The 14,465-nt window shown below is 46.3% G+C and overlaps 1 protein-coding gene across 5 annotated transcripts in view; it reads right to left on the reverse strand.

Annotated features, from left to right (window-relative positions):
- LOC121567394 (Down syndrome cell adhesion molecule-like protein 1 homolog) overlaps positions 1–14,465 on the reverse strand; it is a 171,698-nt gene that overhangs the window by 105,773 nt on the left and 51,460 nt on the right. The window lies entirely within an intron of this gene.

Below are 14,465 nucleotides of genomic sequence, written 5' to 3' on the forward strand. Positions count from 1 at the left end.
CCTCATCTGATTTACTTTCCAGAGATCTCAGGCGTGTCTCAAATTTGTTAGGAATTATTAAACATTTAGGAGTATTTTACCTTAGGTTACTGTTGGTCCATATCACAGATGTCAATATCTAGTCCCACTACAGATAGGACTTGGTTTGCTATTGGCCCACTGAGAGGAGTTACTGCTTTATGTAAAATAAAATCAAAATGGCAAAAATGGAGTTACGAGTTTTTCATCTGACAGAGATGTTATGTTCCACTCTCAGACTGAACAACACTTTTAAGTTCATGATAAGATAATTACTTTATTATCCCCATGGGTAAATGTGGGTTGTGGTTCTGTGCGTACATAACAACACATAATCTCACGGTTTTACCAATTTGACTTTACCTATATTTATTCACTTTTCTCCAAATGTCAAATTTCGAAGTTGCTCCAAAGCGTCAAAGGGTTAAAGGTCCAATGCAGCCATTTTTATCTCACTATCAAATAATTTCTGGGTAACAATTAAGTACCTTACTGTGATTGTTTTCAATTAAAATGGTCAAAAAGAAACAAAAATAGCTTCTTTACAAAGAGCAATTACTCAAGAATTTTGCTAGGACGGTCTTGGAGTGGTCTGAGTGGGGTGGGGAAAACTGAAAACTATCTGTTATTGGCAGAGAGGTTTGGAACTCTTATTTTATTGGTTTACTAACTAATTTACCACCTGGTGATGTCACCAGGCAGGCCAAAACGGCATCCAACCAAAACAGGCAGAAATTTATTGCGGGCAAAAAAAATATATATATATGTAAAAACAGCTCTTACACTAAAAGGGCATTATCAACATTTTCACAATTTCAGAGAATTATTCCAACCTCATAGGCTGTGTCACGGATTCCGCCGAGGCTGCTCCTCCTCCTTGCTCGGGCAGGCTTCGGTGTTCGTCGTCCCCGTACTAGCTGCTGCCGATCGATGTTTCGGTGTTTGTCTTGTGTTGTCTAGTTTGTACACCTGTTACTTATTTTGTGTTGATTATGTGACATATAAGTTCCCTTGTTTTACATTTGGCCTTTGTGTGTTATTGTCATTTTGTCCTGTCTGATGTTCGGCATTTCTAGTTCGCCTATTACGCACAGTGCGTGTTACTCCTCCAGTGTTGTGGAGACCTTTTGTTTTGTGCGTGTTTACTGGAATTAAAGTAGTCATCCTGATCCTCTGTGTCCTGCGCCTGACTTCACCGCCGCATACACATCACCCCAGTCTGACAGAATAACACACCACCCATGGAGTCAGCAGGACCAGCGGTGGTAACTGAGTCTCTGGAGGATCAGGTCAGCAGCCAGGACACCATGATCCGTAGACTCGGCACCGCCATGCAAGATGTGATGGACACTCTGAGCCGATGGGAAAGAGGAGGCTTGCCCACACCTCCTCCTACAATACCACCACCATCGGCCAGACCCATCGTTTCATCTCCGGAGTCCAGTGGGATTCGGCTCTCGCTCCCGAGGGCATATGATGGCACCGCAGCCGGGTGTCAGGGTTTCCTACATCAAGGGGAACTCTACCTGGCAACCATACACCCGGTGCCCTCGGGATACGAGAGCGTTTCCGCCCTCATCTCCTGTCTATCCGGCAAGGCATTGGAGTGGGCCAATGCCGAATGGAGGGGAATAGACGCCGCCACCATCAGCTATGCAGAGTTCTCCCGCCGCTTCAGGGCGGTTTTCGATCATCCCCCAGAGGGTAAAGCGGCGGGGGAGCGTCTGTTCCACCTCCGACAGGGGAAGAGGAGCGCACAAGAGTTCGCCCTGGACTTCCGGACTCTGGCGGCTAATGCGGATTGGAATGAGAGGGCCCTCATCGACCACTATCTGTGCAGCCTACGAGAGGACGTTAGCCGAGAGTTGGCCTGCAGGGACACCAATCTAAGCTTCGATCAGTTGGTGGACATGTCGATCCGTCTGGACACCCTGCTGGCTACCCGCGGACGTCCGGAGTTGGGGCCGTCCATTCCATCCCCCAGCACCTCCGAGCCGAGCCCTATGGAGCTCGGGGGTGCTGGTGCTAGAGAGAGGAGGAGAGAGACCCGGAGAGAGGCCATCCCCTGCACCAACTGTGGCCGTAGAGGACACACTGCGGCTCGGTGCTGGGGAGGGTCTCCTGGGGATCGAGGCAACAGGTCACGCACTGATGAGTCATTTCAGGTGAGTAGGCACCCAACTCATCCAGAGCTCTCTGTTGTCCACTTGTGTATTCAAGTTGAATTTCCCCAGGTTTCATCTCATTCCCAGCATGAGGTCTTATTGCCAGGACCGGCAGGAGGAGTGGTCGGGGTATATCCCCTGGGCAGAGATTGCCCAGAACTCCCTTCGCCACTCCTCTACGAATCTGACCACTTTTCAGTGTGTGTTGGGGTATCAGCCGGTTCTGGCACCATGGCATCAGAGCCAGATCGAGGCTCCTGCGGTGGATGAATGGTTTCGGCTCTCGGAGGAGACATGGAACGCTGTGCATGTCCATCTGCAGTGGGCTATCCGTAGGCAGAAGGCGAGCGCCGATCGCCACCGCAGTGAGGGTCCAGTGTATGCGCCTGGAGATCGAGTCTGGCTCTCGACTCGAAACCTGCCCCTTCGCCTGCCCTGCCGGAAGCTGGGTCGGCGGTTTGTGGGGCCATTTAAAGTCCTGAGGAGATTGAACGAGGTATGTTACAGGTTACAACTGCCAAATGATTATCGCATTAACCCCTCGTTCCATGTGTCTCTCCTCAGGCCGGTGGTAGCTGGTCCACTCCAGGACAATGAGATACGGGAGACTCCTCCGCCCCCACTGGACATCGAGGGGGCTCCGGCGTACTCAGTCCGGTCCATTGTGGATTCGAGAAGTCGGATGGGGGGTCTGCAGTATCTCATGGAGTGGGAGGGGTATGGTCCGGAGGAACAGTGCTGGGTGCCTAGGAGGGACATCTTAGATCCCTTCCTCCTGACGGAGTTGCACCGGAGTCATCCCACTCGCCCTGCTCCGCGTCCTCCTGGCCGTCCCCGAGGCCGGGGTCGGCACACGGCTGGAGCCGCGCGTCAAGGGGGGTACTGTCACGGAATCCGCCGAGGCTGCTCCTCCTCCTTGCTCAGGCAGGCTTCGGCGTTCGTCGTCCCCGGAGTACTAGCTGCTGCCGATCGATGTTTCGGTGTTTGTCTTGTGTTGTCTAGTTTGTACACCTGTTACTTATTTTGTGTTGATTATGTGACATATAAGTTCCCTTGTTTTACGTTTGGCCTTTGTGTGTTATTGTCATTTTGTCCTGTCTGATGTTCGGCATTTCTATTTCACCTATTACGCACACCGCGTGTTACTCCTCCAGTGTTGTGGAGACCTTTTGTTTTGTGCGTGTTTACTGGAATTAAAGTAGTCATCCTGATCCTCTGTGTCCTGCGCCTGACTTCACCGCCGCATTCACATCACCCCAGTCTGACAGGCTGGGACTTTAAGGTTTTGGATAGGGTTAAAATATTAAGTTTAGTCATTCATTCCGAATGGTTAAGTTAAGGATTAGGGTAAAAAAAAAAAAAAAAAAAAGAATCTACCACTGAAAAACTGTGTCTACCACTGGGATTGAAAATGCAACCTTTGAATCCGGAGTCATGGGATTACGCCCATCCCAAAACCCAAGACTACTTGATGGTAATAGCACTCACTGTTGCCCCTAGAGGCCGGTTTTTAAGGAAATTCCCGACGTCGTCAAAGTAAATCTTGAGCACACAGAGCTCCTTCTTAACATGGATATGGAAATGAAGAACAGTTCAATTGCAGAGCAGTAAATTGTAAGTAAAATGGAGTGGAGCAAGCAAGAGAAAGGATAGACAAGGAGATGAGAAAGAGAGAGAGTTTAACAATGAAAGGAAAACGTACATTACATGACTGTGTGTGAGAGGGGAATGAAAGAGAGAGAGAGAGAGAGAGAGAGAGAGAGAGAGAGAGAGAGAGAGAGAGAGAGAGAGAGATGGGTGCAGGGATGCAGATGAGTGAGCAGACATGAGTCAGGTGGAGAGATTAAACACAGAGAATGACAGGAAGCAACCCTACTGGATAAATATACACATGTACCCCCTCTCTCTCTCTCTCTCTCTCTCTCTCTCTCTCTCTTTCTGCATTCTGCATTATTGACACAGAGACAACAAACATAGTCATAGACACAATAATGTATATGTACTGTATGCATGCACACACACACACACAATTCATGGTCGAGGGGGGTTCCTTCCATTTAATACAGCGCAGATCATACAGTTGAAGTCGGTAGTTTACATACACTTAGGTTGGAGTCATTAAAACTCGTTTTTCAACCACCTACCTTCAAACTCGGTGCCTCTTTGCTTGACATCATGGGAAAATCAAAAGAAATCAGCAAAGACCTCAGAAACACATTTGTAGACCTCTACAAGTCTGGTTCATCCTTGGGAGCAATTTCCAAATGCCTGAAGGTGTGAAAAGTGCAAATCAATCCCAGAACAACAGCAAAGGACCTTGTGAAGATTCTGGAGGAAACAGGTACACAAGTATCTATATCCACAGTAAAACAAGTCCTATATCGACATAACCTGAAAGGCCGCTCAGCAAGGAAGAAGCCACTGCTCCAAAACCGCCATAAAAAAAGCCAGACTACGGTTTGAAACTGCACATGGGGACAAAGATCGTACTTTTTGGAGAAATGTCCTCTGGTCTGTTTTGGAGAAATGTCCATCGTTATGTTTGGAGGAAAAAGGGGGTTGCTTGTAAGCCGAAGAACACCATCCCAACCGTGAAGAATGGGGGTGGCAGCATCATGCTGTGGGGGTGCTTTGCTGCAGGAGGGACTGGTGCACTTTACAAAATAGATGGCATCATGAGGAAGGAAAATTATGTGGATATATTGAAATCAGTCAGGAAGTTAAAGCTTGGTCGCAAATGGGTCTTCCAAATGGACAATAACCCCAAGCATACTTCCAAAGTTGTGTCAAAATGGCTTAAGGACAACAAAGTCAAGGTATTGGAGTGGCCATCACAAAGCCCTGACCTCAATCCTATAGAACATTTGTGGGCAGAACTGAAAAAGTGTGTGCGAGCAAGGAGGCCTACAAACCTGACTCAGTTACACCAGCTCTGTCAGGAGCGTCCCACCCAACTTATTGTGGGATGCTTGTGGGAGGTTACCCGAAACGTTTGACCCAAGTTAAACAATTTAATGGCAATGCTACCAAATACTAATTGAGTGTATGTAAACTTCTGACCCACTGGGAATGTGATGAAAGAAATAAAAGCTGAAATAAATCCTTCTCTCTACTATTATTCTGACATTTCACATTCTTAAAATAAAGTGGTGATCCTAACTGACCTAAAACAGGGACTTTTTACCGGGATTAAATGTCAGGAATTGTGAAAAACTGAGTTTAAATGTATTTGGCTAAGGTGTATGTAAACTTCCGACTTCAACTGTACATGCAAGCAACCTGCAATGAGCACTGGCCCATGACAATCAACCCAACCTACACCATGAAGCTAACCTAAACACAACCTAAGCTCTCAACTCTTCACATGACCCGACCATCATCAGCTAGTTGTAGTCCACAGCCATAGTCACAACACAATTCATCTGCATGGGCTGGAAGGGGTGAAGACATGGGATAGTGATGGAAAGAGAGGGAGTGTGTGAGAGAGTGAGGGGGAGGGACAGAGTGGAATAAATACTGGTCTGTTTTCCTTTCAACAGAAATAAACAAGGCGTGCACTTCCCGAGAGAGAAAGGCACACTGTCTGCAGAAGAAAATAAAAAACAGTCACACAACTGACAAAACTAGAGATGGGTGTGGCTAGAGAGAGACAGGGAGAGGGAGATAGATAGAGAGAGAGAGGGAGAGAGAGAGAGAGAGAGAGAGAGAGAGAGAGAGAGAGAGAGAGAGAGAGAGAGAGAGAGAGAGAGAGAGAGAGAGAGAGAGAGAGAGAGAGAGAGAGAGAGAGAGAGAGGAAGACAGGGAGACAGGGAGACGGAGAGAAAGAGAGTGGGAGAGGGAGAGAGAGAGGGGGAGAGGGAGAGAGAGAGGGAGAGGGAGAGGGAGAGGGAGAGAGAGGGAGAGGGAGAGGGAGAGGGAGAGGGAGAGGGAGAGGGAGAGGGAGAGGGAGAGAGAGAGAGGGAGAGGGAGAGAGAGACAGGAAGAGGGAGAACGAGAGACAAGGAGAGGGAGAGAGAGATGGAGGGAGAGGGGAGAAAGATGGAGAGAGGAAGAGAGCAGGGGAGAGAAGGGGTAGAGGGAGTCCCACCGGGCACAGATGTCAATTTAACGTCTATTTCAAGTTGGTTCAACGTAATTTCATTGACATGACGTGGAAACAACGTTGATTCAACCAGTGTGTTCCTAGTGGGGTGAGAGTAACGGAGAAGTGGATTTGAAAACTTCCTCCCCCAAGAGAGATGGGATGGTGGTCTCAAAGGCCAAATAATGTAATGGGTTTCAGATTAGAGAAATGGAGGATAGGGGTACAGCTAGAGATAGAATGGAGGGAAGAGAGAGGAGAGAGGTGGAACCATTTCAAGCAGATCAGCTGCCAAAGTCTCTGTTTGCCTTCTTCTTTCAATGCTAAATAGGTTCCTTTACTAACATATTTCCATGGCAATGCTTCCCATATTTTAGTGAATGAGTCAGTGTGTGTGTGTGTTTGTATGTGCGTCCACATTATTGTAAGTGTCTTTCTACTACTTATATTTTCAATTTCCTACTGTGCTGTGGAGAGTCTGCTGAAGAGAATGCATGTGTTTGTGTGTGAGCACTCAACTATCAACCCATCGGGAACAATTTGTGCTCATACATGTAAGAGGGTTGTACACAAAAGAGAGAAAAGGAGAGAGAGAGAGTGTGTGTGAGAGAGTTGCTTCTGTGGGTGAGATTTTAAATTGATGTGTGTGAGTGAGTGAGTGAGAGAGAGAGAGAGAAAGAGAGAGAGAGAGAGAGAAAGAGAGAGAGAGAGAGAGAGAGTGAGAGAGAGAGAGAGAGTGGAGAGAGAGAGAGAGAGAGAGAGAGAGAGAGAGAGAGAGAGAGAGAGATGTTTCTGGGTTGTGTTGCTGCAGTGTGATGTTATATGTCTTTATTAAAGGTGTAGTGATTGCAGAATGGAGCAAGATCTGGGGAGGGGTGGGGAGGGGAGGGGGGGTTACATTCTCTCCCCTCCACATCTCCCTCCACTCACTTCCCCTCTCATCACTTTGTCTTATGGGAGTCTTAGTCAGCTAAGTTTCAGCCTAATACATATTTTTTCTCTCCCTGGTCCATTTTACATATTCCAAAGGACAGAACAGTTCAGATGTGTATGAATTGAGTGGTGGTGTAAACTGAGTCTGAGTTCTACGTAGACAAGGGGATGTATTACTGTATGAGTGTTGTCCTCTGAATACTAGTGTGAAAAACATGACCTTCAGATCAACCCTGTAGACTTTTGTGGCAGTAGGTGGTCTACTGAACAGACGTCTAGGCAGACAATCCAGGCCGCTCCTCTCCACAGATATCAGCCTGGTTGTAATAAACAGACATCAGCTACAAGGTTTGACTGTCCTTTCCTGATCATTGAATGGCATATCAATCACATACAATAGTCAGGTTTAGTGATTATGATAGCTGGCCTGATAAAACAAGTTTAGTTGAAAAGAATGGGAAGGTTTTCTGCCATTTCAGGAGTGATGACAACAGAGAAAGCTTACTGAAGGGCTGAGGAAGAAAAAGAAAGGAGACAGAGAATTGAACCCTGAGGTACACTATGCAGGGTGAGGTCTAAATCACTAGCTCGGAAATTGGAAATGAGCTGAGAAGGAAATCAAAAGACAGACATAAGAATAATTATCCCCAAGACACAACGGAGAACAAGAAGTATGATTTCACCAACAACAACAAAAATTCAGGAAGAGACAGGAGATGCCATTGCCTGGGCTCTGTTAACTCTGGGTATAGTATACACATTAACAGCATAGCAGGAAAGAAAACCTTGGTGCTCACACTCAGAAGAAGAGAACTGGGGGAGAAAGTGAGAGTGAGGGAAAAGAGGAAAGAAAGGGGAGATAGAAAGGAAAATGAAAATGTGGCAATAGCAAAAAAAAAGGAAGAAAAAAAGATAGTAGAATAATTATTCAAAACAGGAGGGGGTCGGTTGGACCTGAAAAGCTCTTGAGAGGAGGAACATCAAGCAAAGCAAATGAAGCGCCTTAGGAGGTAGACAGAGAGAGAAAGAGAGACAGAGAGAGAAAGAGAGAGAGAGAGAGACAGAGAGAGATAGAGAGCAAAATGATGTAGTTCCATTCTCATCTCCATTTTTAATGCAGTCTGAAAACAAAGCTGTTGTCAAACATGTGCTCTTCTGTAGTACAGACCTCACACTCTCTCCTGTGTTATTGATCGTGTGTGTTTGTGTGTGTGTGTGTGTGTGTGTGTGTGTGTTTGTGTGTGTGTGTGTGCATTTGTGTGTGTGTGTGTGTGTGTGTGTGTTCTGGGCTTTTGTGGAGATGTCCAGATTAAAGGCTTGTGGGACTCCCTAGGCACTCCATATATTCCAGTGAGGCCATTGATTAGCTATTAATGATGCATGGAGAAGCCATCCCTCTCAACAATCAGGACACACACACACACACACACACACCTCTGTCTCCTCACTCCAGCCTATATTTTACTCTCTCTCTCTTTATTTATTTCTCTCCCTCTGTCTCATTCTGTCTCTTTCCGTCCTGTCACTGTCCATTGTCAGCTGCGTGTCAGGGCTCTTTTGGCTGTCTCCATTCGCTCTTTGATTAGCCGTGATCTATCAGCGTGATAAAGGGATAGAGGGAGGGAGGGAAGGAAGGAGAGAGGGAGGAGGGGATCTGCTGGCTGATGGATAGGACTATGGGCAGCTGAATAGACCCTGTGTGCCCTGGCCCAAAAAGAGAGAGAGAGAGAGAGAGAGAGAGAGAGAGAGAGAGAGAGAGAGAGAGAGAGAGAGAGAGAGAGAGAGAGAGAGAGAGAGAGAGAGAGAGAGAGAGAGAGAGAGAGAGAGAGAGAGAGAGAGAGAGAGAGAGAGAGAGAGAGAGAGAGAGAGAGAGAGAGAGAGAGAGAGAGAGAGAGAGAGAGAGAGAGAGAGAGAGAGAGAGAGAGAGAGAGAGAGAGAGAGAGAGAGAGAGAGAGAGAGAGAGAGAGAGAGAGAGAGAGAGAGAGAGAGAGAGAGAGAGAGAGAGAGAGAGAGAGAGAGAGAGAGAGAGAGAGAGAGAGAGAGAGAGAGAGAGAGAGAGAGAGAGAGAGAGAGAGAGAGAGAGAGAGAGAGAGAGAGAGAGAGAGAGAGAGAGAGAGAGAGAGAGAGAGAGAGAGAGAGAGAGAGAAGGAGAGAGAGAGATTTACAGCAAGGGGGGACAACGCTACCTCTTAATTTCTCATTCTGATGTTTGCTTTCCCTCTCTCTTTCCATCTATTTGCTCCAGCTCTTGCCACTCCTCTCTACTCTCCCTATGTCCTCTCCTCCATTCTCCCCAGAATCCTCCCTCTCTCTGGTGTACACATTCTCAGGCCATGGATCATTAACCTGGGACTGCTATGTTGCCATATATCCCCCATCCCCCGCCTCTCTACCAACACCCCTACTCAGACATAAGGACGCGATGATATACCCTCCTCACACCAACATGGCAACCAAGAGCCACAGCCATAGACTGCACTGTGGCCCTCACTAGAATAGATCTTCGTAAAGGACCCATCCGATAGACATGCTAAAGGGTGCATGTGCGTGTGTGTGTGTGTGGTTTTGCATGTATGTGTTTGTGGGTGTGTCTGCTTTTGTTATATTGTGCACAGTTCAATGGTTTAAAATCGAGTTCCTGGGGTGGACTCCATTTGTGATTACTATATGATGGATACACTCATGCACAAACACTATTTTACTCCAGGCCACTATGACACACTCTGCCAATCTCTCTGAGACACACACACAGACACACACACACACACACACACACACACACACACACACACACACACACACACACACACCATGATTGTTGCTGCTGTCAAACAGCATTAGTCGCTATAGCAGTGTCAGTGGGATAACTAGAAGAACACATCCAGTGTAACCATCATTATCTATGACATCTCCACTTACTCACACGTTCCCCATCATTACCAACACACACCCCGGAGTTGGTAATAGCCCACGGAATGACGTCCATCCTCATCGTCATGCCAACGCGGCTTATCATCAGCACCACGGATCTCACTATCAGAAGCAGAATCATGGTTTAATTTGTTAATTAGCTCTTTGGGCTGGGTTAACATGGCTATACTACAATGTCACGGAACAGTCATACTGTTGGAGAATGAAACCCAATTAGACAGGCTTTTTTAGAATGAGGGAGTGATCGGGCTCTGACTGGGTATGGAGACTGGAAATGTCCCAAAAATATGCAGGGATGTATTTACGCACAAAGATGAAGGTGTCTGACACACATACATGCACCCCCCCCACACACACAGGTGGAGGTTAATGCATAACTAACCAGGACAGAATGGGAGCCGTCTTCTCTGAGTAAGGCCAAATGAATCCGCCGAAGCACTATGCAAATGTTCCCCCAGCTGACGAGGCTGCTCTCTCTCTCTCTCTCTCTCTCTCTCTCTCTCTCTCTCTCTCTCTCTCTCTCTCTCTCTCTCTCTCTCCCTCTCCCTCTCTCTCTCTCTCTCTCTCTCTCTCTCTCTCTCTCTCTCTCTCTCTCTCTCTCTCTCTCTCTCTCTGTTGATCTGCATCTTTCTATGTGCATCTGTCATTATCCATTAATCAACTACTCCATCCATCCATCCATCCATCCATCCATCCATCCATCCATCCCTCCATCTCAACATCAAAACAAGTAGCAATCATATCATTGTAAAACTTCAATTATATAATGTCATTACTAGCCACGGTGCCACCAAAAACAAAACAAACAACATACATTTGAAGCTAGCAGTGATCAAATTCGCGGAGCTTAGTCGGGCGAGGCAACAGCCAGGTATTTTGGAATTGATCCAAAACCAGCGAGAAAATGACGAAGTCAAAAACGGGTACACATACATGAATCAAAGCCTATCATAATAGGGTGCATGGTTCTGTTCTGTCGGTGGACTGTGGTGAATGCCTCTGTGTCTTAGTCCCCCGTCTTCTGCCAATGCCCCCCGTCCCCCGTCCCCGTCCCCGTCAAACAGAGCACGCTCAGAGTCGCTCTGCACCTGCTCTCTCTGTAAAACACCCAAACGCGAGTGCTAAATAAATAATCTAGCACAACATGATCGCCGCCATGTCGCCACACACACACACACGCTCCGCACCCCATAAACACGCCTCAATAAGTAAACACCACCCATTTCCTTTCTACAACTCCCCCCTCCCTCCTTCCAACCACTAGGTAGCTACAAACTACTCCCCCCAACACAAATACATCCCCCCCGTCCCCACTCAGTAATGGTGAGACAGACATGGGAATTAATAAGTCAAGAAGCAGAGAATGCATCTTTAATGGGGAGACACAGAGGCAGAGCACCATGCCATCCTCTAGCTCCCTGGGGGCCCGGCGACATCAGGATTTCAAAGTGTGCACCTCTCTCTTTGTCCATCTGTCGATCTTTCTCCCTAGACTTTCATCCCTCTCTTTGTCCATCTTCCTGTCTGCATAATTTAGGATCCCCTACTCTCTGTCACTTAATCTCTCTCTCTTTACTGTCCATCTCTCACTTTTTCTCTCATCTTTGGTGGAGTTATGTTATTGTCACCCCCTCTGTCCCTTTACCTTTCCCACTAAGTGCCCTGAAATGGAGGGATGAAAAAGGGAGATAAATAAAGAGTGGGGACAAGAGAGAAAGATTGAGAGTGGAAGAGTGATAAAGAGAAGAAAGAGGTAGGGAGGGAGAGAGAGAGAGAGAGAGAGAGAGAGAGAGAGAGAGAGAGAGAGAGAGAGAGAGAGAGAGAGAGAGAGAGCCTGAGAGAGCCTGAGAGAGCCTGAGAGAGCCTGAGCGCCTGAGAGGCTCTTGCAGAATGCTCATAAAATGGAGACTGTGATGATGCTACACTCCACTGACAGAGAGAAGATAGATGATTAAACAAGCTCACCCAGAACGCAAACACAGGCATCACTCCTTTCCATCCCCCCCTCACTTTCTTTGCAGCATTTTTACTGTCCTCTGTCCCTCTCCGTGTCCTTCTATTTACACCCCTCTCTCAGAGGAAAGGCAAAGGCAAAATCTCAGGTACATAGATTAGGAGTTGGTGCATCTGTGTGTGTGCACGCGCGCGTGTGTGTGACCACAAGTGTGGTCCCTTTGTAAGAATAGAGGACAAGTCTGGACATGACTGGGCCCCCACAAAGGGCATTATTATATCAACTGTCACAAAGTCACAAAGCCACAACGCCTACATCAACTTCATACCGAGCGAGGGAGAAAGACTGTGTGTTTCATGTGTCATATCAGCGTATATTAATAGGTCTATATGTTTTCTCTGCCGCTGTGTCTTCTCTTTTTGTTTGATGTTAAAAGAATATGTGCATGTCTGTTTGTCTTACTAACTGTGTGTGTGTGTGTGTTTGTGTGTGTGGCAGCGCAGATCCGTGGTGATGCACTAATACAAATCACGCAGTGATGCATCCTCACACCTTCCTCATTGCGAGCGACGTTTTGCACCCGTTGCCATGGTGACAAGATAAAACTCACACTGTTTTAAGCTCTGTGGAGGAGGAGGAGATGGATACTAACAAACTGACACACTAACACTAACATAATGACACACACACAGGTGACATCCCTCTACACACACACACCAAAAGTAAAGCACATCCTCTTTCAGTTTCTTAACTGACAACCAAACAAATGCATATTCACTAACTGACAGCCACACCAGTAGTCAAAGAGAAGAGGTAGAGAGAGGGGAGAGGAAACTCATGCCACTGATCCACCAAACAAAGCCAATCTATGTCCCCCTCTCCTCTCCCTCCTCCCCTCCTGTCCCTGTCTCTACAGCTCTCCCCACTGCAAACACATTTGGCTGTCAAATAGTGACACAACACACATGCAGGGTCACATCATAGTGAGCCCAGCTGTCACAAAACACACCCCTGCCTCTTCATCAAATCAAATCCAAACCCAGCTTTATCGACTTCAGGGATGACAAGCGCTGGCCATGTCATACTGTATGTCATTTCATTGAGACAATGCATACTGGTCTTATTGCTCATACTAAATAGCAAACCAACAGACCGCTGCTTCTTAAATTGAGAAATATATGCAGTATACAATAGAAATCTGATGGATAGATATGCTTTGCGTGTATGTGTGTGTGTGTGTGTGTGTGTGTGTGTGTGTGGATGTGTTTAACTATGTTTGTGGGGACCAGAAGTCCCCTAAAGAATAGTAAACAAAGAGACATTTTGTTGGTCCCCACAAGGTCAAATGCTATTTCGAGGGGGTTTAGGGTTAAGGTTAGAATTAGTGTTAGGGTTAGAATTAGGTTTATGGTTAAGGTTAGGAGATAGGGTTAGTTTTAGGGTTAGGGTTAGGAGCTGGGGTTAGGTTTAGGATTAGGGTTAAGGTTAGGTTGTTGGGTTAAGGTTAGGGTTAGGGTTAATGTTAGGGTATGGGTTAGGGTTAGGGTTAGGGTAAGAGTAAGGGTAAGGGTATGGGTTAGGGTTAGGTTTAGGGTTAGGGGTTAGGGAAAATAGGGTTTTTGAATGGGGCTGAATTGAATGTCCCCACAAGGTTAGCTGCGCAAGACTGTGTGTGTGTGTGTTTGGTGGGTGTGGGGATAAGGTCACCTACATACTATATACACTCAAGTGAATTGTATATGCTATCTAAGGACTCCTGTTCAACCTCTTAAGGATCGGACCCTTTTTTTCAATTTTCGCCTAAAATGACATACCCAAATCTAACTGCCTGTAGCTCAGGACCTGAAGCAAGGATATGCATATTCTTCAAACCATTTCAAAGGAAACACTTTGAAGTTTGAGGATATGTGAAATTATTGTAGGAGAATATAACACATTAGATCTGGTAAAAGATAATGAGTTTTCATCTTTGAAATGGAAGAGAATGGCCACAATATAATATTGTAGTTTAGGCACAATTTAGATTCCGGCCACTAGATGGTAGCAGTGTGTGTGCAAAGTTTCAGATTGATCCAGTGTAGCGTTGCAATACTGGACTATTTTATGCCAAATTGGTCAATTGATACATTTTCAAGTAAATAACTATAGAGAACATTCCAAAATGATATGGTAATACAAAATGTACGTTTACACACTCCCAGGAATGTCATACATTTACATTTACGTCATTTAGCAGACGCTCTTATCCAGAGCGACTTACAAATTGGTGCATTCACCCTATAGCCAGTGGGATAACCACTTTACAATTATTATTTTTTATTTTTTATATATACAGTGGGGAAAAAAAGTATTTAGTCAGCCACCAATTGTGCAAGTTCTCCCA

Source organism: Coregonus clupeaformis, chromosome 6 (genome assembly GCF_020615455.1).
Source record: "Coregonus clupeaformis isolate EN_2021a chromosome 6, ASM2061545v1, whole genome shotgun sequence".
NCBI lineage: Eukaryota > Metazoa > Chordata > Actinopteri > Salmoniformes > Salmonidae > Coregonus > Coregonus clupeaformis.